Genomic DNA, 22,202 nt, shown 5'->3' on the forward strand with positions numbered 1-22,202 from the left:
AACGTTACCCCTATCTACAAGAAAGGCTCAAGGGAGGATTCAGACAATTATAGGCCCATTACTCTTACTTCAATCCCCAGGAAAGTTATGGAATGATTCCTCCTGGGGGCCACCAAAAGTCAAATGAAGCACGTGATTGGGAAAAGCCAACATGGCTTCACTAAGGGCAGATTGGGCTTGACAGATCTTGTGGCCTTCTATGATAAAGTGACCTGCTCAGTTGACATGGGGCGAGCAGTGGACATCATCTAACTGGACTTTTCCAAGGCTTTCAACACAGTTCCCCATGGCCTCCTCCGGAGAAATTGATGCGTTATGGCCTGGATAAGTGTCTGTATGGTAGGTGGGGAACTGGCTGGCAGGCCGCACCCAAAGGGTAAATAGCTCTTTTTCAAACTGGCAACCTGTCACAAGTGGGGTCCCCCAGGGATGGATATTGAGACCAACATTATTCAATATCTTTATAAGCGATCTAGATAATGGGATCAAGTGTAGCCTGATACAGTTTGCAGATGACACCAAATTGAGTAGGGAAGTAGACACTCCGGAAGGGAGAGCCACCCTGAAGGGACATTTGGATGGGCTGGAAGAGTGGGATAAGAAGAACCTTATGAAGTTCAACACGGACAAGTGTAAGCTCTTACACTTGGGAAAACATAATAATGCAGCACAGACTGGGATCCACCTGACTGGAGAGCAGCTCTGTGGAAGGGGGTCCTGGTGGACAACAAGCTCAATATGAGTGAGCAGTGTGCAGCTGCAGCCAAAGCAGCCAATGGCATGCTGGGTTGCATCAAAAAGAGCATCACCAGCAAAGATAAAGAAGTCATTATCCCACTCTACTCTGCACTTGTCAGGCCACACCTGGAACACTCTGTACAGTTCTGGTCCCCGCTATACAAAAAAGATGTGGACAGGCTGAAAGGGATCCAGAGAAGGGCCCCCAAAATGATCAAAGGACAGGGAAGCCTGCCATATGAGGAGAGGCTGAGAGAACTAGGTTTGTTCAGCCTTGAGAAAAGGAGGCTTAGAGGTGATCTTATCGCCATGTACCAGCACTTAAAGGGTAGTTACAAAGAAGATGGAGACTCCCTTTTCACAAGGAGTCACATGGAGAGGACAAGGGGGAATCGATACCAGTTGCTCTTGGCAAGATTCTGACTGGACATAAGAGGAAAATTTTTCAGAATGAGAACAGTCAACCATTGGAATAATCTCCCCAGGGAAGTAGTTGACTCCGCCACACTGGACCTTTTAAGACTCAGCTGGACAGGGTGCTGACTGATCTTGTCTAGACCGTGCTCTTGCCTAGGAAGGTTGGAGTAGATGATCCTTGAAGTCCCTTCCAACCTGGTATTCTATGATTCTATGACAAAAGGAGCACAAGATTTGGATTTTCCTGAACTGTAATGATGAACGGCCCATGAGAAAGGAAACCTGAAAGCACTGACCACCTAAACCCAGGCTATCTCACCTTGAGATGGTCAAAACAGCACTGGCTGGAGAAACCAGAGTATCGGTTGTCCAGGTGTCATGCACTTCTATTAATCAAGTTTCTGCCTCAACAGCAAGGGGGGAATTTTCTGTCTTGAAGCTGAATGGATCGTATTGTAACTCTGACCGTAGTGCACAGCAGGAAATCCTCTCCCCTGTGTGCAGAATACGTTGGTAAGAGGGTGCTTTCCCATACGTTTGGCACCTTTTGTGGAAATGTTTAATTACACTAGACAAGAAAGGACAATTTTTGACAGGATAAACTACAGCTCCTCTATACCACCACAGGGATAGTTATTCTGTTAAAACCTTTGTAATGTAGACTCTTGGTAATGTACCTCATTGTGCCATGGTGAACCTAAGATTCAAGCTTGCTTCACACATCCTAATCCATATGCCCAATTTTATTTTTTAAAAGAAATATATTTGAGAAGGACCTGAAAATTTCCTGGGCTAACAACAGGCCTTTTCAGGAATCTAATACATAAATCGTAGTTTATTTTTCATTGGGAAAATAAAATTACATATTTGAGACATTCTCTACTTCATGGGTAACATTCATGTATTTCTAGTCCGAAACCCATTTCAATTTGCAAAGATAAATGCCTTGATTTTTTGTCTTTGCTTAGTAACAGTATGTAGGGTAATACAAGCTGGGGAAGTCGGCATTTGTCTCTGAGCAAATTCTACTCAGCGGGATCCAAATCCTTAACTGGAGAAATCAGCATAATTTCTTGAACATTAGTTGCTCAAGAAACACTGAGTCTCATCTTTCTGAGAAGTTCCAAAAAACTAGACTTTTTTTATTATTATGTTAGCCTGCAGAAAGTTAAATTTGATTGGGGTAATCAATATTGCTTGGAAATGGTGATACATAATACCAAAGCAGCTCTTTCCTAGAAAACTGAGAATGGAATGAATGAAGAAGGCATAGCCGCAATGCAGTGCTTCTTCCAACAGCGCGACCTGCAAACTTCACTACCAGTTCTCTAAATAGCAGCTGTGATTTCTTTTTCTAATTACAATTCACTCTCCCCTCCTCCAACCCCAAACTAATTTTAACATAGCTTCTTGTTAATTAACTACGTTAATTGGTAATGCTTCTTGGCAAATTTAGCAGGGTTCTGCAAGCACTGGCTCTAATATCTATGTCTAAATGCATATTCATCCTGATAAAATTCATGAAAAAGCCCTCCCTTCACTCTTTACAGACTTCTCCTAATGCAAAAATCTATCTTCTTCTTTTACTGAAAGTCTGGCTGTGAAGTCCCAGAAAGTTCTGAGAAAACCACTAATGAATACACTATAAGCCAGAAATGAAACAAGCGTATCCCATGCTATAAAGCTCAATTCCTCAGGATAATTTCTCTTGAGGGTCTATGGATATGTCGTAGTTAGTAATTTCTGAATTTATTAGGAAAAAAGAAATACCATGCAAGTGCAAACTAATTTCATACAGCCATGCAAATGCATTATTAAGTGTGGAATCTTCTCCGAGGTTTGGAATTTAATGAATTAAGGCGTCCAAGTCATCTGTAATGGCACGGAGCTCTGCATGCAGCTGAATTTAGCCACAACCATTATTGAGTCAATGGAAGCCACTGGGATTTAGCTTCATTGAAAACTGTTTGTTTATTTGTTTAGGTACTCGAATATTGGTTTACCCAAGCACTAAGCTAACTATAGATTTCAAAATGCTGGCTTTAATTATTTCACATTATTTTTTAAACACTTATCTCTACATTACAGCAATGCAACAAAACTAGGTCATGACAGTGATGCTTCTACCAGTATTTTAGAGAAGGGAATCTTGTGTCACCTCGCCTTTGATTAGCCAGCATCCCCTATCCCAAACACCCAAAACCTTGCATTGAGAAAGTGCTATGGAACACCTTTGCAAGCAAATGCACAGACTGTGTTAGAAATACTTGCAGTATGTTACTGCACAACTCAATATTCAGGTTTTGTGATTTGAAGGAAGGTAAAGAAACTACAGTAGCATCCCATCCACTCCTGTCTGGCTCTTCCTTCCTCTTTCACGTTGTGCACAACCTGGAGCAAGACAAAGTTTTAGGAAGCTACTTTCTAGAAATGTGTACACTTTCCTGCAACACTGTTCACTGCAGGAATGATCCTGCAGTACCTAGAAATGGGTAACCTCCTCCCCCGAGTTTTAGGAAGCTACTTTCTAGAAACGTGTACGCTTTCCTGCAACACTGTTCACTGCAGGAATGATTCTGCAGTACCTAGAAATGGGTAACCTCCTCCCCCAGAAGTGTGGAAATCACTCCAAGCTGTGATTTCAATTTGTGATAATAGGTATACCCGCTACGAGCCGTTCCCCCTTGCCTCATTGCTGCTGTTCTCACTACAAGACGACTTCCAGTGCATATCTGCAAGGAGGTTTGTGAACTGTAGCTCTGCGACGAGACTGGTGAGAAAAAAAAAGAGGACTTAAAAGCATTTGAAAGCCATCCTACAATAAATTCTGCAGCCACATAATACTGCACTGGGTCCTGGAAAACAAGAGCTGCCAACTCAGCTAACGGTAACTGAGTAAACAGGAGAGTGAAACTGCCGGAAAATAACTGCTAATAGGACCGGGAAGAAAAGTGCCAACTGCATCTGTAACAGGAATCACATCCACAGCAACACGGCTGCCTGACCCGCAGCATAGCAAGTAGTTCACAAGTCTTAGTCTGTAGAGTAATGCACAGCTCTAAAAGCCATAAATCTTTCAATCCTTCATTACAAAGTGACAACTGTTACCAAGCCAGAAACGCGTCATCGCTAATTTGTCTCTGCACCTCTCTAATCAGACACTTACGTCTTGATTTTAATGTATGTCTAAAAAAATATACCATGTTTGCACTCTCTTCCTATTTAATCTTTAAAAGGCGTTTTCGTAATTATGTGTACCCATTTCAATTTTTCTTAGTGGAGTTCAGAATTACTACTGAAGCTTTCTCCCCTTGAATCCAGCCTGGGTCCTTCTTTCAAAAGCTCTACAGAGCTGAGAGATCACAACTTCCATGAGAGAAAGGGCCGCACTAGCATCAATACAAGAGGAAGAAACAATTTGGGGAATAAAACCTACCCTGATTCAAGACTCTGTTCTGCAAAATCTTCTTCATGGCTCATCAGTCCAAAAACCTTGCCAAGCTTATTCAATCTGTTAAAATCCTAACCTACAGCACTGGGAAGAGTAGCCAACTGTATTAGCAAACCAAAATCAAGTGTTAGTGAAAGCTGCAAGTCCGCAGAAGAAGCTAAGAGCAATGCACCCTCGATGCAAACAGGGATCGCGGCTGCGCTGTGCCAGAAGGGTGTCACAACAGCATGCGGTTCACCCCAGACCGCTCAAACAATTTCAGTGTACAGCCATTAAATACTTGATGCCACTTCATATTACAGAATAGCTCTCCCGCTTTAGGTACGATGTTATATTAACTTAATAAACTTCAAAATATGTTTTTCCACACTGGAGTTTCTTCTATGCCAAAATTCTAAGAAATGTGCCAGTCTTCAAAATTAATGTGGACATTTCTCTAATGAACAGTCATACAAACCACATTTTTGCATAAACAATACTTCACGCATTCAATTTTTGTTATTTTTGCCTTTAGCTACTTCCAAGAAGACATAAATTCAACCTCTAACACTAATAAGCAGAGCCTCCAGGGCTTACACTTAAATCTTCCGAGCATGAAAAGTAGACAATGAAAGAAAAGCATACAGCTATTCGCATATTCAGTGAGATTCCTTGAATTTAACTATACGCGGTTAAGTATCTGCTGTATAATACCATATCCTAGCTTGCAAAAACACGCTGAGTACCCACTGCCCTACACCTGATCTACTTTCAGGAGTACCACAACCAACATGTGTTCCATGGATTTGTACTGTGGAAGGGTGACAGCAGCAGCAAAGGCAGGACCAGCAAAGCCTCTGACTCCAGTGTTGTAGCAAGCACTTGTGCTAATCCATTGGATAGCTTGTATGGAAAATGGACCTTCTTTCCCTGTCGTTGTTACCCATCAAAGCTTGATAGAAATAAATGTGAATAAACCTACAATACTCCAAACGCTTCTGGCTCTGAACAGCATGGTCAACTACAGAGTTGCAGCCGGCTCTGCCTGATAACAGAGAAATATTATTCACAATTGTTTTTTAAATTTTGTAGAAATACTAGGAGGTGTTTACTTTCAAAATGTATGTGGGAAGCTTAAGTACGAGAATCGCACAGCAGTCACGCTTGCACAGCAGCAGTGTTGAAGCATGGCCACCTTGCCTGCCATCATTTCTGTAGGAACTTTCCTCAGATTGACAGAATTTGGCTTTCTCTTAAAAAAAAAAAAGAATCAGCAATCTAAATATGTCGATGCATCTGGTAAACAGCCTGTATGATGGCCATTAAAATCCATTGCTGGAATACTACTAAAAATATTTCAATATAAACTTTTGATACATTATGTTTTCTAGAGTTTTATTCTGTCATGGTAGCATACACTATCAAACTACTTAAGGAAATACATCAAAGGATATTAAATATAGCAGCATTGATCAGACAAAGTTTTGGCTTTGAAAAAAAAAGGATCATAAAACTGAAATATGTCAACATTACTTCATTCTGATGGTCAGACTAGGGCCATAGAGCAAACCAACAAAGGGAAATTGCACTTACGTGCATATAAATATGGGGAATATCATATGATCAATAGTTATTTGCTTGCTATTTTTCTGTCTAAAGATTCATAACACAGTAATGGCTGCAGCACAAAAAAAAATCATTGCACAGCTTCATAAACTTTCCTAAAAAAAAAAAAAAAGCATTTTGCATTTATGAGCAATACCTCAAGGCTGATGGCGATTCATCCTTAAATCCCCATTTAATCTGGAAGAGAGAGGCAGTACAGGCCATGGCCATGCAAACCTCCCACCAAATTCTTTACATACAGATCACTGAAAAGGTCCTAAAACAGAAAGATGTTTGGATATCACAGGAAAAAAAACCAACCAAACAAACAACTGTCTTTGCTAAAAATGTAGCTCAAAGGGGGCCTGTGCAGTTGAAAAGATTAACACATGATCTGGAAAAAGACTGACTAGCATAGGGATGAATTTTGCTGACAACGGAAAATTGTTCAGAATAATCAAAATCAAAAGCTTACTGTGAAAAAATGTAGCATTGCATAAGCCACCTATGTGGTGGGGTGATAAACTGGCAGCTGAAATGCAAAGGAAGGTGGATAGGTCTGAAGTATAATGTAAGCACTGACAGGTTCTTCATTAGTCATTACCACTCCAGAAAGAGATCTCGGATGTGCAGTAGGCAGCTCTACGAGATGTGTAAGAAATAGGAATGCTCCACAGACAACACAAAAGAAAACAGCATGTAAGACATTAATAAAGAATGGGATTAAAGTAAGAGAAAACACTGGTGTGCTACTGCACAGAAATCCATGGTGTGCCCCTACCTCAGGCTCTGCAGGCAATGCAATCTCAAAGCGAGCAGAACAAGAAAAAAACAGGATGACAAAAAAAAAGGAAGATGAAATATGGTACTTTTAACATGACAAAAAAAAATAGTATTTTCATTCTATAGCTGGTAAAAAAGGATCCGATACAGCTGTATAAATTCACAAAATATAAAATAAAGGCGCTGAGGGAGCAGTTCTTTCACACTTCCACGTGACACAACAGGGACACGAATGAAGTGATTGTGTGACAAAGGTAAAGCAAACCCTAGAAAATACATTTCAGACAGCGCAGCTGAACCGTGGGACTTCACCAGCACCGGATACTAGAGGGGCCAAGAATACAGAGGCTCCAAAAGAGATTCGGCCAATTTGTGTAGCATAACGCCATGAGCAGCTGTTAAGTTCATCATAGCTGCAGATGAGAAAGTCCTGAACCTGCTTGTTCCCAGAAACTGGGAATGGAAATCCTGGACACATATATACAGGAAGGGAAGGATCACCTTGCATTGTTCCTACTCCTTACATTCCCTTCCGAGCCACCAGCCAGGACTGGAAGATAACAGGGGACCATTAGAAGACAACTCGTGCGGCAGATGAATCTGTCTCCTCCACCTACATGGCTGCTCCCATCGGTTACCTGGGCAGGTGAACAAATGCCTGCTGAAGGGCCCAGTCGCTCAGAAGGTGAACTAGAGTGTCCCAAGGGGAACACAATTTAACTGGAAAAATGAAAAGACTCATTACACAACCCCCCATCTTCCTCCTCCTCCCACCTTTTGTCTGCAAAGGAGAATCTAGCTTTTGATTTACTAAGTAGTTACTGCACAGTTCCTCTTAGTTTAAGTACTCAGGTGCTTTGTGAGATCCCTTTCCTATTCAATTTACTGAACTTCAGGTATCACAGATATATCTTTCCACTCCTGGAGAACTTCAGACGTTCACTTCTTCTTTCCCAACGGAATATTTAAGTGCAGAAATATACTTTATGATACCAAATTGTCTCATGCTTACAATCAGTTCCTGCGTGAAGGGGATCATTTTTCCATGCAATATTAAAGGAGGAATATAACAAATAGCAAGGGCTGGATAAATAGTCTCCTCTCCCAATTTAAAATCTACAGCGTTTTACACCAAAGTAATTTTAACTGAAAGGAAAATCTAAGTGGTCATTCATCACCAGGAAGAAATGTTGCTATTAGTCTCCAAGTCTAACAGCTGAAGCCTGTGAGAGACCATCACTGTTCCAAACAAGGCAAAAATACTTTTTTTAAAATACTGATCTAAAATTCTGGTGCTTTGTATTTCCATTGTGACGACTTCCAAAAAAGTTTTAAACCTGTCATACACATTTAGTAACACGGATACCTTAAACATTGTTAACCTGTGTTGACACCTTACCTTTTCCTTTAATAATATTTTAATTACAGAGACTGATTTTAAAGTATCATTTTCCAAATCCTAGAGTACTGCTAATGCCTACCACATCTGCAAACACTCTTCTAAAGAAGATTTGGGGGTTTGTTTCTACCGTTGCAGTTGAGCTCAGATGCTTAAGCAATTTTTGGGTAAATTGTAGGTAACTACTTCAGAAAGATGACAATTAAAAGACAGTTACTTAGATGCTGCTCAAATTCACATTTTTTCCTTTTCTTTTTTTTTTTTTTTTTTGTAATCAACGTGCAAACCCAGGAATTTAAAACCAGAAGAGAATTAGAGAGAATGGTACATGTATGAATAAAACCGGCAGTGTGGTCATGCTCCCCTTTTTAATAAATGCCTTTAAAATAAATAAATGCCTTCAAAATGCACCATTGTAATTTGTCTACAGTTTTGTCGGAATCGTACTGGAAATATATGTTCCGAGGGGATCTGAATGTGACAAGGAAAGCAGGCATTGGCCTGGCTAGAGGAGAAATAAAAGACAAGGGTGGATTGCTATTTAAAGCCAAGAAAATATAAATTGTAAGGCAGTAAAGTGAAAAGCGGGAACCGCAGAGGCACACCTAAAGCCTGATGATTCAAGCTGCCATCATCTCTGAAAGTCCAAGTTCGCTATGAAAGAATTCCAGTAAGTGTGTAAAAGATTGAAATTTGAAATATTTCCATCTTGTAACACAGCAAACTTATTTCTATTTGTAAAAATCACACTATCATTCAACACACGCAGTACCAGTTTATTTATATGGTAAGAGTAAGGTCAACCAACTTATAACGTGGATAAGAAAAAGACCTTTTTGAAGTACGTTATCCATTACTACATTCTAAGTAGTTTCCAACTTGACGTTCCTTGTTTCAACACTGTTCATCATACAATTTCAGAGTTCGTTTTTTCAGCAGTCTTTAATAAGAGAACATCAATCAAGATGCAAACTTTATTGCAACCACTAATAAATGTAAAAAATTATTATTATTATTATTATTATTATTTCATTAAAGGACTAGAGGAAGAAGCACTCAGGTATACCGGAGAAGAGGAAGGTAGTGTCTCTCAGAAGACTTAAAAAGAACCTCAAAGTCTATAATTGATGACTTCAAAAGTTTTTATATTACTAAAAGATTTTAAACCACAAACCTTAAAGTTTTATGCATACATTTTATGGCAGAAGGTTAAATGTAGTTGCAAACTCTCGTGGGGTTTTATTCTCTCAAATGCAAAACAGCCAGCTATGTAGAGACCACTCTGAAGGATTACTACCTAACGTCTACGTCCTAACGAAAAAGAAGGCCTCTTATATGTGATTATCATATGGGATTAACATGGAACGAGCTAAAATAAAAGAAAATGAAAAAAAAAAGGCTGTCAAATCCCCTCCAGCTGCAGTTTTATCACACTGCATATTCTGAGCTAGTGTAAGGACCAAGTCAGTCTTTAGTTAGGAGGACGAAGAAAAGCCCTGATGTAGAAGAGTGATTGATTGATTGATTAGAGTTTCTGCTATTGAAAAAAGGAGTGTTCGTAAATACATGTCCATGCCACTTGGAAAATACTGAAGTGCCAATTTTCCGTTTCAAAACAGCCATAAAGAAGCACATTTCAGAAGTCAAATCTTACCTCAAGAAAGCCCGTCCACAGAGACACTTTAAACATTCAAGCAGAGAGCAGAGCTTTCCGCAGCAACCAGATTGTGCCTATTAATGAAGAAATCCTCAAAAATCCAAACATTATTTGAAAAGCAGTATAGTTTTCAAAACAATCAAGATGTAGCTTGTAGTCATTTGAGAGTCGATATTTACCTGTCACTTCTGAATGTCACAATGCCACAGAAAAATGTGGTACTGTCAGTATAGTTCAGAGCAACTCCAACATTCTAAGAATAAGCAAATTTTACACAGGTTTTCTGCATAGTACTTTTCAACAGTATAACACTCTAAAAGTTTTAAAAGTTAATTAAGAAAAAATACTAAAGACATCTTATTCCCTAAATCCAGGAAACATCATTCACTGCATGAGCTGACGGCTAAGTCATCTTAACATGTGACAGCAAAGGTGAAATCCTTGTTGTCACTCAACCAAAAATCAAATTCTTACCAACTGAAGTAAAACCAGGTTTTCACCTCTGAGAAGATCAAACTACACCATGGGATGGATGGCGTGTTCCAGTACATGGGAACATTCACCATCTGAGGAAGCACTTAGAAAATACACTGACCAACATTCAGAAAGAAAGTAAAATGGTTTTCAGAAAATAATTTTTTATTTCTATGAAGAACGGTGGACTGAAAGCTCAACAGAGTGTTAGTTGCTGCATTTTTGCAAAGATAATTTAAAAAAAGGAACAGCAGGGTAAAGTTCCCCTTTGCCACAGCTACGGTTGAGTGTCTCCCAGGAGTACAAACATTCAGTAATTAAGAGCGTCTAATCAGCTCCCAGGGCCCACCTCACCATTTCATTTTCTTAAGACTGCCAATAAAGATGCCAATTACAGCTAAATATAACAGAACAAGATATGCTCTTGCGAAGTACAAAGAAAGATCACAGTTGATTTCAAATTGGTCATCAAATAGCTAATAAATTGTAAAGGGCTTTCATCGCTTTGATTTTGAATACAAAAGAGTAAATGGCATACAAAAGCTTTCAGAGCAGTTCTACCATAACTCAGGGAACGCTGCAAAGTTTGGAAATGTGATAAGGATATTATTTATTCAAAGAAGTGAATAATATTTTAAAAGATACGGATGCTAAATTTCTTAATTCTCCCCAGAATATCAAGAGTGGAACCACTAACCATACCATCCTAAATGAAACTGTGAAAACTGAAATAAGATAATAACCACAGCATTTCACTTTATGTTCTCCAATCAGCCTGCTCTGTTCTGAAAAATAAAAAATAACACACACACACACCCCCCGTCTTACTTGTTCTACTTATTGCCAAAAATAATCTGTCTTTACATACCGGGCAATTAAATATTGAAAATAAAAGGTACTGACACTACTAGAGTTTCATCCCGCCGGCTGAGTAGCTGTACGAGTAATGTGCAGAGCCTGCAATTTTGCTTTTACAGAAGGAAGCCGTACACCCCTTAAGGCTGCCACAACACAGCTGCTAATTTTGAACACCTCTCTTACAACTGGATCAGTAAACTCCAAGTGGGGATGAATAAATAAGGTAGGTGGTGGATTTTAAAAGGCAAGTGAAACAAAAATAGAAGGAACTTTTTATAGCAAGAAAAGCCTGGGGGAGATCTCACCACCTCTTTTCCCTGCTGAAAAATGCTATTTGCTTTTTAATTAAAGCTTTTTCAGTTTCTTTTTGCGGCCCAATTTTCTCTGAGCACCAGCACGTCTGTGGAGATGAAAAATGCACAGAGTAATGAATTTTAGATTTGGAAGAAGTCAGCTCTAGAAATAAAAAAGGCTTCCACACGTAGCCAAGATTTGAAGGTGAAGTGATTTAATGGCTGACTCGACTCATTATAATTATCATTATTCATGTTGTGGTGCCACCCAGAGGCTCTGTGTTAGGCACCGTACTAATAATATACTTTCAACAATAAATCTGTTTGCAAAACTATGCAAGGTTTTAAGACACCAGGCAGACTTTAAGCAAGAGGAAGAGAGATGCATGGCAAGAAGATGGGAAATGAAGCTTCAGCAGACAACTACCAATGTGTTAGCCAATACGGCTTTGCTTATTTAAACAGGAAAGTAAACACTTCTGCAGAAAATAATCTGGCATAGGTCACTGTCCCAGGAAGCAAGGGAGAGGCCTCATGGCCTCAAGTTGCACCAGGGCAGGTTTAGGTTGGACATTAGGAAAAAATTTTTCACTGAAAGGGCTGTCAAGCACTGGAATGGGCTGCCCAGGGAAGGGGTTGAGTCCCCATCCCTGGAGGTATTTAAAAGCTGGGCAGACGAGGTGCTTAGGGACATGGTTTAGTGGTGGGATGGCAGGGTTAGCGTAACAGTTGGACTTGATGATCTTAAAGGTCTTTTCCAACCTAAACGATTCTATGATACTACGAGAGAAGGCACCAAGAGTGATGCGTCCCTCAAATATGGCAGCAAGGCACCCACAATAGTATGGGATGAGCCAAGCTCATACTCCTGTGTTGTGTATCTTAATATTTAAATAGTTATGACAGAAAAAAAGCACAGAAAGAAGGAACTACAGTATACACCAGCAAGTTGACGGAGGTGGGAAGTTCAAGGATGAGTACTTTGGAGCAGGAGGCAAGAAAAAAAAAAAGCAAAAAACAGAGAGGTCATGATGTAAGGCACATGGAGCAAGTGAGGTTGCTGTAGGGCCATGTGAAAGGCTGGTATTAAATTGCCAGTCAGAAACGTGGATAGTTTATAACAAGCTCAAACAGAAGAAATCTGTATGATAATGTTGGTGGAATGGAGTGGCAAATGGCAATGTGGGCAAAAGGTAATTTGGTGCTTCAAGTTAAAATCTTTACACTGTTAATTTGCTTCAGATTATTCCTTGCCAAGTGACTATGCTAGGCTTTCTTCACAAGTAATTTAGCATAACTCTGCTGACAGCTGCCAATAACCTTTCTTATCCAAGAAAACCCACTCTTTACATAAGTCTCTAAGTTAATAATTAAAAATAATCACATATGAGTTCTGATTAGACATACCCAAACAAGATACATGTACCGGAGTAGTAGGATGGGGCATAGCTCAAAAATGTGTATAGAGGAGGGGGAGGTGTCAAGTTATTGCCAGCAAGAAGTGGTTTTTATGATGCCTCAAATTCTCCAGGTCATATCCTCCCCTATGTCAATCACAGAGCTCATGTAATCTTCTCACCAAAATTTAGCTGTGATACAACTGACGTGAAACTCAGTTTTGTTAAATTGACAGAAATCTGACCCTAACTGCAACAAAAAAAGTCAGTAACTTGCTATGATGCCGTGACTATGTCCTTGGGAGCTCTGCAAGTCTTATGTTTAGTAATTATCCTCAGACCCTATTCAAAGAATATGCAGATCTATGATGTAAACAACAAGAATTAAGTTGTTTTAACTTTTGTGGTAATCATATCCAACTGAAGGGAACAATAATTACACTAAAAGAATTCTAATTATCACACCATAAAGCATGCTATTGCACATACACCCCAGGGCTCAGTTGTAGGGCAGTAAAGCAAAATATTCTATATTTGCTGTGAGAACCTAAACTCAGCAGTAGTGTTATTAATGTATATTTTCTTCTTAAATTTCCTTTGAATTTATTGTTGCTCATCATTCACAAGGTTTTTTTCAGTCTGTACTTTTGCAATCAGAAGGCTATCAAGTACCAAAAATCTCTAGAACATTTCACTAGACCATCCTCTATGTTTATTAAAGACACACATCCATCTATTCTCAATGGCACAGCGCTACCAGCTAAATAAAACATAACCGCAGTCAGTAATTCCCAGTCAGCCCTGTAAGGATACAAGGTCAATTATTTCATCCTTGTAAATTAAAGGTTGGAAACAGCACACCAAATAACTAAAAGCCTAACAACAGACAGGCTGTTTTCATTATACTTCATATCAATAACAGTTGTCAAAATGAAAAGAACTGAATTCAAGCTTCATTTGCTTTCTACAACCCATTAGTAAATGTGTAAGTTTCTCTTTTGATAAGTGAGGGAAGCCTTTATAGTCTCATAAATGTAAAAATAAAAGATTTAATTTATTCACTCATCAACAATGGAGGATACAGCTTGACAAGTTTATATGCCTGAACACACACCCACCAATTAAAATGGTGAGGATGGGTGATCACATAAATTTGTGGTGTACCACATATGGCAACCTTGCGAGATTGTCATGAAAATTAGACGATCTTGATCCTGAAGAAGACATCTGCTCCATCTCCTTTTCCCACAGGAGGATCTTGTTACACCTAATCATTCATGAGACATTGCTGTCTAGTCAGATCTCAGAGGCTTCCACGGTAAAGCCACCATGGCCTCCCTAGACAACCTCTTCCACAACTTTGCGAATAACTTACTGGGTTTTTTAAATACCTTGCATAAATCTCTTTTCCTGCAACTTTATTTCAAGATTTGTGTTAACTCGAAACACAAATAAACTGTTATTTTTGTCCTCCTTTTTTACAGCAGCGGTGTTGTGGTTTAACCCCAGTAGGCAGCTAAGCCCCACACAGCCGCTCGCCCAGTGGGACGTGGGAGAGAATCGGAAGGGTAAAAGTGAGAAAACTCGTGGGCTGAGATAAAGACAGTTTAATAGGTGAAGCGAATGCTGTGGGTGCAAGCAAAGCAAAGCAAGGAATTCATTCACTACTTCCCATGGGCAGGCAGGTGTTCAGCCATCTCCAGGGAAGCAGGGCTCCATCACGCGTTAACGGTTACTTGGGAAGACAAATGCCATCAACCCAAACGTCCACTCCTTCCTTCTTCTTCCCCCAGATTTTTATGCTGAGGATGACATCACATGTATGGAATAGCCGTTTGGTCAGTCAGGGTCAGCTGTCCCAGCTGTGTCCCCTCCCAACTTCTTGTGCCCCCCCAGCCTCCTTGCTGGTGGGGTGGGGTGGGGTGAGAAGTAGAAAAGGCCTTGACACTGTGTAAGCCCTGCTCAGCAGTAACTAAAACATCCCTGTGTTATCAACACTGTTTCCAGCACAAATCCAAATCATACCACCATACAAGCTACTATGAAGAAAATTAACTTTACTCCATCCAAAATCAGTACAAGAGGTAACATCTAAGAGGGCTATTATGTACCTCCTGGTCTTCTGCCAAGTTAAATAACCCCAGTTCTCTCATTCTTTCCTCAGATCATGCTGTGTCTAATCATAACCATGACTGTACTTTGAATTCTCTATAATTAGTCTGTACCCTACTGGAAACGCATACCGTAGAATTAACAAAGTGCTCCCACCTAAACTTAGTAGGTTGTCCTTGTTCATATATGAATTGTTACATTTTTCAGTCTAGTTCTTCAAGTAATTTTGAATTTTAATTCAGTATTCTGACACACTTGCAAACTCTCCCAGCTTCCTTGCATCTGCAAATTTAATAAGAATGCCTTCTGGTCCACCACCTGGGTGGGTAATGGAAACAGTCTTTGCTGAGCTCCATTCAATGTATCCTTCCAGTCTCACAATGAACCACTCGTAACTGTTTTCTATAGGTGGTTTTCCAATGATTTCTGCATTTGCCATACAGCAGAGTAATCTAAACCATGTTTCTGCAGCTTAAAGTGTCATGGGAAGGATTGTCAAAAACCTTACTAACCCCCCCAAAATACATTATCTACTGATTCTTTCTTTCTCCATAAGACTTGCCACTTCCTCCTGAAAAAACCAGACATTTCTTTTTGACTACTTCCTGCTCATTGACCTTTATCCCCTTTTTGACGGTATTAATGCCGTTGATTATTCTTTTTAATTCAAAAAGATAACAATGGTTTTACTCTGTATACTAGTTTCAAATATCTCTAGGGTTCCCTTGCAACCCAAAACATTCTATGATTCTATGAAATGTTGCAGTTGATAAATCAATGTATCAAACCCTGTATTACTATCAGTTCAATGAGCAGCATGCATACAAAATGCACTAGAAGTGCCAAACAACAATTTCCCCCGGAAAATTTGGCTGTTCTAAAGAGCAGAAAAATGACACACATTATAGTCTTTATGACCCAATGAGAAATAGGTTGTTGACCACTTTAAGGTATGGGTGCAATGGCCATTCTTGGTGGACTTCAGGTTTACGTCTCCTTTTGTGCAGTGCATTATGGCTCTGCCGTATGAGACTCTTCAAAAAAGAGAGTAATAAATGGCTTTGTAGGAACATTGATATTTTTGTGAGTCGATGTTTCTTGTCTGCTAATGACTGTAGATCAAACCCACTGGGTGTACAATTAACAGCCTACTTTTCCAATTATGGCCCCTCACAAAAAGTCAAGTTGATACAGCTGTCATAAAGAACGAACACAATACACCATACCTGAACAAAGTACTATATAAAAAGATACAGATTTATCTTTCCTAAACAAACAATAGCAAAATACAGCTACCCTACCTGAAAGCAAATATGTACGAGGACAGCTGCTAAGTCTTCTTGAAATACCATTTCTTTTTAATGCCGTATCTTAACCAGATTCTTAGTAAAAAGTACCAAATGTCTTTTAGCTGGTAGGTTTGAAACAGAAAACCAAAGAGTACAAGAAGCAGGAGTATAGCAAACAGGTAGCCATATCCTAGTTCAAAAACTAGGATTGCCCAGGGTTCGTTATTGGAAAAAACTGAGTGCAGCTCTACATTCACTGTAGAGCAAAATTTGCATGAGAATATCAGGGAGAAATTGGGATTGTTATTGCAGAATTATTTAAGAATTTCCTTCTTCCTGCCTATACAGACATCACCTTTATGAGCAGAGCTCTATGACAGTGCAGGGATTTCAGAAAGTGCAGAGATTTTAGAAACTGCAAATTCCTTCCTGAGACAGAAATTCAGATGAAAGTGAGAAGAAAGGAAAATTATTTTGTCCTGCTATTGTAAAATACAATTCACACTTTCAAGAAGCGAGTGAACAGGAATTCTTGTAGTCTCCCATCACAGGCACAGGTAACACAGCTCACTCAGCGGAGTGCGCAAACCCAAAAGGAAAGGAAACTTCAACCTGTTGTTAGTGAATACTGAGCAGCATGCGAAGAAAGTCTATCTTCAAGGCAAGAGTTTTTGATGGAAGGATGTTCAGTACTGCATGGGCAGGTCAGGGGAATTCTATGAAAAGCAGTGAGTATTGGGCCCTGGCTGAGTTTTTCCCATACTTATTCCAGAGTGCTCAAGAGCATAGTAGTCTTCTACAGCATAGTCTTCTTAACACCTCCTTGCAACAGTAAAAACTTACAAAAAAAAATTTAGTAAAATGCCAGGCAGATCAACGCATTTCACTGTAGCCATAAGAAAATGCCAAATATATTAACTGGAATCTCAGAGGTTAAGAATTCATCAAGGGAACTCGACACTTTTGATGTAAAATTTCAACCATAATGATCGATCTTGAGACTTCTTTCTTTTTGCTCCCAATTCTTTGGAGCATTCTCTCCCTTACCCAAAGCAAAAATTGCAGCAAAACAAAAGTAACATTAACATACAGCAAAAAACCAAAAACAAAACCAGAAACCCACCAACAAAAACAAACGAAAGACCAAACCAATCCCTCCTTGGATTAGCAAGAAATAAAAATAATTTTATCACTCAATACTTGCTTAGGACGACCTGTGATCATGATCTGATTCTCATACGTGATGGTGATATCTCATCAGGACGGGTGGGAAGAAAAACTTTACTGATAAACAGCCGCATTTTTCATTAAATGTTTTGTGATGGAAGAAAGCAGGCCCAAAAAAATTAATGATATCCCATCTGTTTAAAAGCATGTGGTTATTATCCTACTGTAACAAATCTTCTTCAGATCCAAAAAATTATACACTTTAGTACTTCTCCCTGTGCTATAAAAATTAGTTCCAGGGGAAAAACAACTGACACAAAGTAATTTTATAACAGTGTGACATTTATAAAAAATTAATGTTTCTGTTAATTTATTGGCTGGAGGAAAATATGGAGACAATCCAGATAAGTTTGAGTTTGATGACAATGCTTGCACAAAAAAAGGCAAAAATCCCTGTGCATCTGGCTCAGACCTGCTCATGTGTACCAGGTTTCATAAGAAAAAAAGGTTTATTCAATCATAGTCTCCATATTCATTTGTCCCTTACAGTAATTTTTTTATTATTTCAAGCAAATTTGACAAAATTGAGTGGAGGTCTTAGAAGTATAATGTTCTGAGCAGCTTCTTGAAATATGAATGCTGAAGAGCAGAGGAACTCCACCAATTCTCACGCTAAGCTAAAGGCAAGACAAAAGCAGCCATCTTCTAGCTACTAAACCTGACACTCTATGCTGTTAGAAAGAGAAGATTTGCTTTCGTTTTCAACTAGCCCCCTCCATCTCTGCCTACCAATAAAAAAAGAAATCAATCTCCCTACATCTCGAAATGTCACCTCCCATCCTTGGTCAAATCTGATTGACATGTTTCCAAAAAAAAAAAAAAAAAAAAAAAAGCTACCCATGCTAACATAAAAAGTTAAAAAATATCTCTTAGCTCAATCTTTCATCTTTTTTTTTTTTCTTTTTCTCTTTTTTAATTTAAGCTCATCAAACTCAATAGCAGACCACATTTCCTTTCTTGTCACGGCTGTGGTGACTGTGAATGAATGACAAAAATGCACATAATGAAAATGTGGGGTTAGAGTCTACAGTAGACAGGAGAGGGAAAACATTCAGGGAGAGACTTAGCAAGATTGCAGGAGGCTACAGGCAGAGAAAAATGCATCCCCATGTCTTTTTTGTTCTCCTCTCCTCCTCCAATTAAGGAGAAAGCATGAATTATCTCTTAGATCCCTACCAGAATAGTTGATCTGGGTGAATAAGAGCAAGTCATGAACCTGAGAGGGAAAAACTGGACAGAAAAAGTTGGTTTACATGTGTGTCTACAGAATTTAAATAAAATGTATACTGTATTTTTGGCACGTTAAGTGTCTTTTAACAAAAAATACCTTCAATTCCATACTTTATAATTTGGCTTACAATAGCTGTATCTAATGGTAGGAGAGGTTTGCTCTTGGACAAGGGGCAATGGGCACAAACTGAAGCGTAAGAGGTTTCAGTTGAATATGAACTTCTTTACTTTGAGGGTGACAGAGCCCTGGCACAGGCTGCCCAGGAGGGCTGTAGAGTCTCCTTCTCTGGCGATATTCAAAGCCCACCTGGACGATGTCCTGTGCAACCTGCTCTGGGTGACCCTGTTTTAGCAGGAGGGTTGGACTGGATGATCTCTTGAGGTCCCTTCCAATCCTTGCCATTCTGTGACTTTGTGTTTCACAGAACCCAAGAGCCCTGGACCTCTTGCCACCCAGGCCAGCAGGCTTACTACAGCTACAGCTTCGCCCCACTACACATCTGCATTTCTTCCCAAAAACATGCACACCACGATTTTGTGCCCATGTGACGTTATGACATGGGCCAGAGGATACATCTCAGCATCATCTGGGCAGAGCACTCTGGCATACTGTAAGATAAAGCAAAGATAACATTACATGAATGCAAATAAAAGCTGTTATGGGCTTTTGTTTTCTGAAGTGTCTGAAGCTGAAACGGGAGATAACAGAGTTGGTTCAGAACTGAAACGCTGTCTGAAGGTCCAGCTCATGGCAACTTTGGTGTTCAGTTTTATTCCTTCACTCGGGGCTCAAATGAAAATGGAAATTAGTATTTTGAAAAAGTGAAAGGAAAAAATGCTCCCTATGTCATTTTAAAAAATCGACATATCAAGACCATCAAAAATAATTTTCTAAATCTTTGTTGAAGCTTTCGCCTTGTAACCAAGAGAAAAGATAGAGACAAGATGCGGGACTTGAAACTTTTCCTCTGCTGGCTTTCTGCCAGCTGTCTCCTCCTGTGCTGAAATTAGCACTAACTAGATATCTTCTGTTAGATATCAATGATACATCTTGTATATTCATTTGGGGGTTCTTTTTAAAGCATTTATTATCAATGCATTTTACTGCAATTGTATTTCTCTTTTACGCTTTAATTTTTTTAAAGATCTAATTTGCATTTCATTTGTCATTTCATCATGACAAAATCCCTTTTATTTAGACCCATATTGCTATGAACTATGATAAATAGTTGAAAATAAATTCACTTAGCTAAGCTATTTTACTAAATGAATGCAATTTGGACATTTTTTAAAGCGGTCTTGAAGAAAATGCTACAACTGCTCATTACAATGGCAGTCTATAATAAGTAGGCAAATTGTTCTGAAAGCAGAGCATCATGTCACGTTTGCCAATATTCTGCTTGAATCTGGGAAAGAAACCTTACAGAACTTACTATTGATAATCTCCCTTCCACGGTGATCGATGGTAACTTTTCTATCAATGTATCAGACACCATTTGCAGACTGGAGATTTCTTTTCTCGACATTCTACAGTAGGTTAATAATATTTTTTTCATGTGCACTAAACATGAGGCACCCATCTACAGCATCCCATTATACTTCACATTTCTAGCTCTAAACTGTTTTTTCCACCCTATGACATATTCTCATCTCAACATTTTCTGGTTTTCCTTTCTTTTTTTTTTTTCCCAAGGGGAAATTCATGATGCTAATGAACACTTGCAAAATAAAAATCACAGATTAAGTGTTCTTTCATCCTACCAATAAATGACAGCTTCAAGTCACTGGTTCAGCATCCTGCAAATTGCTAAGGGATTATTCCAACTGAGACTACGTGGGTATGTTACAAACTATTAGACTTCATACAGTACACCATAGACCATCATATTTAAACATAACAGAACATCATAGAATCATAGAATCGTAGAATGGTTTGGGCTGGAAGGGACCTTCAAGATCATTTCATTCCAACCCCCCCTGCCATGAGCTGGGACACCTTCCACTGGAGCAGGTTGCTCAAAGCCCCATCCAACCTGGCTGTGAACTGTTCATGTTGGGGCATCCACAGCTTCTCTGGGCAACCTCTTCCAGTGCCTCACCACCCTCACAGTGAAGAATTTCTTCCTTATATCTAATTATCTTTAACTTTTGCTTTGTCTACACAAGCCAGCTGACCCAGGATAAGTAATGACTTCCAAACCTGTAGAGCAGACAAGCATACTCTTGTTTCAGGAGCTGAGATTACCAAATGACCTGAAAAATTTGCAGAACTACGTGTTCCCCCATAAAAATAATTTCACCAGGGGAAGCATCCACCAGCATTGTTCAAGACTGTCACTTGAAATTCATCATAATTAAAAATATTGTTACAAATTCATACTTCAAAAAACAGGTTGAAATTATACTCTCTTCTTCCAGGTCTTACAAAAAGTGTTTTTTAAATAAGAAAGTAAATATTGTTTTCTCTAAGTCATCTCACCCTTCATGCATATGATACAATTTGCAACAGGTCTGCATGGCTGGAACACTGCAATGCAACTCCTCTGAGCCTTTACTGGATATTTGGAGTTTATTAGAAGTGTTGAGAACTTGACTGCTTAATAATGAAAACATGATTTCTATATCTTGTCCCTTTCTGACAACTTAGGATGCAAAGAACATAATCTATTCTGCAATAATCCCTTTTTCTGTGCTATGCAAACTTGCCAACGTGTATGCAGATTCCCTGCTTTCCCTTTGACATCCCATACTGATAAATGGATGTAATTTTTTTTCTGCAATTACTATTTTTACATCTGTGGTTGTATTTGACATTTACTTCAAAGCCAGGGGCGCTCACAGCTACCCTCTTCCATCTTATCTAGTCAGAAAGCCCTGAACTGAAGGAGCTGACATGTAGCTTAGGGAAGACTGAATTAATGTATACAAGAACCACCTGCTTCGTGTCTCCAGATCTCTCTACTTACATCAGAGCCCCTGGCAACATTGTTCAAGTTCAAAACTATCTATTCCCATTGCTACCAAAATCCGCAGTAAAATATACTGGTGGTCTGAAACCAGTGAATAAAAACTATTTCCATTATTTACATATATCTCATCCATTGCTATTTGCAATCAACATTTGAAAACTATTTTTTTTCCCTTTTTCCCCCTTGCAAGAGCATACATTTCCTAGGATTGCAAACACTGACAAATTTACGGTAAAATAATAAAAAATAAATGAACATGTAACATAATGGAACATTCACAGGGATGAGTACAAAGTATATTTATAATTCCTTTATATTTTATGA

This window comes from Egretta garzetta, unplaced genomic scaffold (assembly GCF_000687185.1).
Source record: "Egretta garzetta isolate BGI_Z169 unplaced genomic scaffold, ASM68718v1 scaffold74, whole genome shotgun sequence".
NCBI classification, from domain to species: Eukaryota; Metazoa; Chordata; class Aves; order Pelecaniformes; family Ardeidae; genus Egretta; species Egretta garzetta.